Source organism: Jatropha curcas, chromosome 10 (assembly GCF_041381405.1).
Source record: "Jatropha curcas cultivar XTBG-Jc1 chromosome 10, XTBG_Jcur_1.0, whole genome shotgun sequence".
Taxonomy (NCBI): Eukaryota; Viridiplantae; Streptophyta; class Magnoliopsida; order Malpighiales; family Euphorbiaceae; genus Jatropha; species Jatropha curcas.
The window spans coordinates 4861987-4866246 of NC_143160.1; positions in this window are offsets into that span (position 1 = coordinate 4861987).

The window sequence follows — 4260 nt, forward strand, 5'->3', positions numbered from 1 at the left end:
CATTCACCAAATTTAAAACTAAAGCCGACATTGATTTCAGCATATCAAAGGAGCCTCAGATTATCCCTTTTAAAGCAGAAGATTGAATATCACAAAATAGCTCAAAATCAGAGGCTCACGAGTCACCCACTCAAAGTAAACAGCAGCCGACCTTGATTTAAGAATATAAAGGGAGGCTTAGGTTCCCTTTTTCAAGCAGAAGATTGAAAATCACAAAAGAGCTCAAAATTAGAAGATCATGAGTCGCCCACCTTGATTTAGGCATTTAAAACGAGTCTCAGATTTGCCCTTTTCAAGCAGAGGATTGAATATCAGAAAAGGGCTCAAAATCAGAAGCCCACGAGTCTCTTTCAAGCAGAAGATTGAATATCACAAAAGAGCTCAAAATCAGACGCTCATGGGTCTTTTTCACGCAGAAGATTGAATATCACAAAAGAGCTCAAAATCAGAACCTCACGAGCCATCCACCCCAAGTAAGCTAAAGCCTACTTTGATTTTAGCATATAAAATGAGGCTTAGATTTGCCTTTTTCAAGCAGAAGATTGAACATCACAAAACAGCTCAAAATTAGAAGCTCACGAGTCACACACCCACAGTTTGCCAGACAGCCACTCACACACACAAGAAAGAAAGCAAATATACTGGTATAAGGGCTTTTGCCAGCATGAGAAAGAAGAATCAAAATTATGCAATGCTTTGTTCACATAGGAACAACATTCACCAAATTTAAAACTAAAGCCGACATTGATTTCAGCATATCAAAGGAGCCTCAGATTATCCCTTTTAAAGCAGAAGATTGAATATCACAAAATAGCTCAAAATCAGAGGCTCACGAGTCACCCACTCAAAGTAAACAGCAGCCGACCTTGATTAAAGAATATAAAAGGAGGCTTAGGTTCCCTTTTTCAAGCAGAAGATTGAAAATCACAAAAGAGCTCAAAATTAGAAGATCATGAGTCGCCCACCTTGATTTAAGCATTTAAAACGAGTCTCAGATTTGCCCTTTTCAAGCAAAGGATTGAATATCAGAAAAGGGCTCAAAATCAGAAGCACATGAGTCTCTTTCAAGCAGAAGATTGAATATCACAAAAGAGCTCAAAATCAGACGCTCATGGGTCTTTTTCACGCAGAAGATTGAATATCACAAAAGAGCTCAAAATCAGAACCTCACGAGTCATCCACCCCAAGTAAACTAAAGCCTACTTTGATTTTACCATATAAAAGGAGGCTTAGATTTGCCTTTTTCAAGCAGAAGATTGAACATCACAAAACAGCGCAAAATTAGAAGCTCACCAGTCACACACCCACAGTTTGCCAGACAGCCAGTCACAAACACAAGAAAGAAAGCAAATATACTGGTATAAGGGCTGTTGCCAGCATGAGAAAGAAGAATCAAAATCATGCAATGCTTTGTTCATATAGCAACAACATTCACCGAATTTAAAACTAAAGCCGACATTGATTTCAGCATATCAAAGGAGCCTCAGATTATCCCTTTTAAAGCAGAAGATTGAATATCACAAAATAGCTCAAAATCAGAGGCTCACGAGTCACCCACTCAAAGTAAACAGCAGCCGACCTTGATTTAAGAATATAAAGGGAGGCTTAGGTTCCCTTTTTCAAGCAGAAGATTGAAAATCACAAAAGAGCTCAAAATTGGAAGATCATGAGTCGCCCACCTTGATTTAAGCATTTAAAACGAGTCTCAGATTTGCCCTTTTCAAGCAGAGGATTGAATATCAGAAAAGGGCTCAAAATCAGAAGCTCATGAGTCTCTTTCAAGCAGAAGATTGAATATCACAAAAGAGCTCAAAATCAGACGCTCATGAGTCTTTTTCACGCAGAAGATTGAATATCACAAAAGAGCTCAAAATCAGAACCTCACGAGTCATCCACCCCATGTAAACTAAAGCTTACTTTGATTTTAGCATATAAAAGGACGCTTAGATTTGCCTTTTTCAAGCAGAAGATTGAACATCACAAAACAGCTCAAAATTAGAAGCTCACGAGTCACACACCCACAGTTTGCCAGACAGCCACTCACACACACATGAAAGAAAGCAAATATACTGGTATAAGGGCTGTTGCCAGAATGAGAAAGAAGAATCAAAATTATGCAATGCTTTGTTCACATAGCAACAACATTCACCGAATTTAAAACTAAAGCCGACATTGATTTCAGCATATCAAAGGAGCCTCAGATTATCCCTTTTAAAGCAGAAGATTGAATATCACAAAATAGCTCAAAATCAGAGGCTCACGAGTCACCCACTCAAAGTAAACAGCAGCCGACCTTGATTTAAGAACATAAAAGGAGGCTTAGGTTCCCTTTTTCAAGCAGAAGATTGAAAATCACAAAAGAGTTCAAAATTAGAAGATCATGAGTCGCCCACCTTGATTTAAGCATTTAAAACGAGTCTCAGATTTGCCCTTTTCAAGCAGAGGATTGAATATCAGAAAAGGGCTCAAAATCAGAAGCTCATGAGTCTCTTTCAAGCAGAAGATTGAATATCACAAAAGAGCTCAAAATCAGACGCTCATGGGTCTTTTTCACGCAGAAGATTGAATATCACAAAAGCGCTCAAAATCAGAACCTCACGAGTCATCCACCCCAAGTAAACTAAAGCCTACTTTGATTTTAGCATATAAAAGGACGCTTAGATTTGCCTTTTTCAAGCAGAAGATTGAACATCACAAAACAGCTCAAAATTAGAAGCTCACGAGTCACACACCCACAGTTTGCCAGACAGCCACTCACACACACAAGTAAGAAAGCAAATATACTGGTATAAGGGCTGTTGCCAGAATGAGAAAGAAGAATCAAAATTATGCAATGCTTTGTTCACATAGCAACAACATTCACCGAATTTAAAACTAAAGCCGACATTGATTTCAGCATATCAAAAGAGCCTCAGATTATCCCTTTTAAAGCAGAAGATTGAATATCACAAAATAGCTCAAAATCAGAGGCTCACGAGTCACCCACTCAAAGTAAACAGCAGCCTACCTTGATTTAAGAATATAAAAGGAGGCTTAGGTTCCCTTTTCGAAGCAGAAGATTGAAAATCACAAAAGAGCTCAAAATTAGAAGATCATGAGTCGCCCACCTTGATTTAAGCATGTAAAACGAGTCTCAGATTTGCCTTTTTCAAGCAGATGATTGAATATCACAAAAGAGCTCAAAATCAGAAGCTCATGAGTCTTTTTCAAGCAGAAGATTGAGTATCACAAAAGAGCTCATGAGTCTTTTTCACGCAGAAGATTGAATATCACAAAAGAGCTCAAAATCAAAACCTCATGAGTCATGCACTCAAAGTAAACTAAAGCCGACCTTGATTTTAGCATATAAAAGGAGGCTCATGTTCGCCTTTTTCAAGCAGAAGATTGAACATCACAAAACAGCTCAAAATTAGAAGCTCACGAGTCAGACACCCAAAGTTCGCCAGACAGCGACTCACACACACAAGAAAGAAAACAAATATATTGGTATAAGGGCTGTTGCTAACATGAGAAACAAGGATCAAAATTATGCAAAGCTTAGTTCACGCAGCAACGACATTCACCGAATGTAAAAGTAAAGCCAAAATTGATTTAATCATGTAAAAGGAGTCTCAGATTTGTCTTTTTCAAGCAGAAGATTGAATATCACAAAAGAGCTCAAAACCAAAAGCTCACGAGTGACCCACCCAAAGTAAACTAAAGCCGACATTGATTTTAGCATATAAAAAGAGGCTCAGATTCGCCTTTCTCAAGCAAAAAATTGAATATCACAAAACAGCTCAAAATTAGAGGCTCACGAGTCACACACCCAAAGTTCGCCAGACAGCCACTCTCACACACACAAGAAAGAAAGCAAATTTATTGGTATAAGGGCTGTTGCCAGCATGAGAAACAAGGATCAAAATTATGCCAAGCTTTGTTCACATACCAACAACATTCAACGAATGTAATGCTAAAGCCGACATTGATTTAAGCATATAAAAGGAGGCTCAAATTCTCCTTTTTAAGCCAGAAGATTGAACATCACAAAACAGCTCAAAATCATCAGGTCACGAGTCACCCACTCAAAGTAAACAAAACCCGACCTTGATTTAAGCATATAAAAGGAGGCTCAGATTCCCCTTTTTCAAGCGGAAGATTGAACATCACAAAAGAGCTCAAAATCAGAAGCACACAAGTCACACACCAAAAGTTCGCTTGACAGCCACTCACACACACGAGAAAGCAAATATATTGGTATAAGGGTTTTTGCCAGCATGA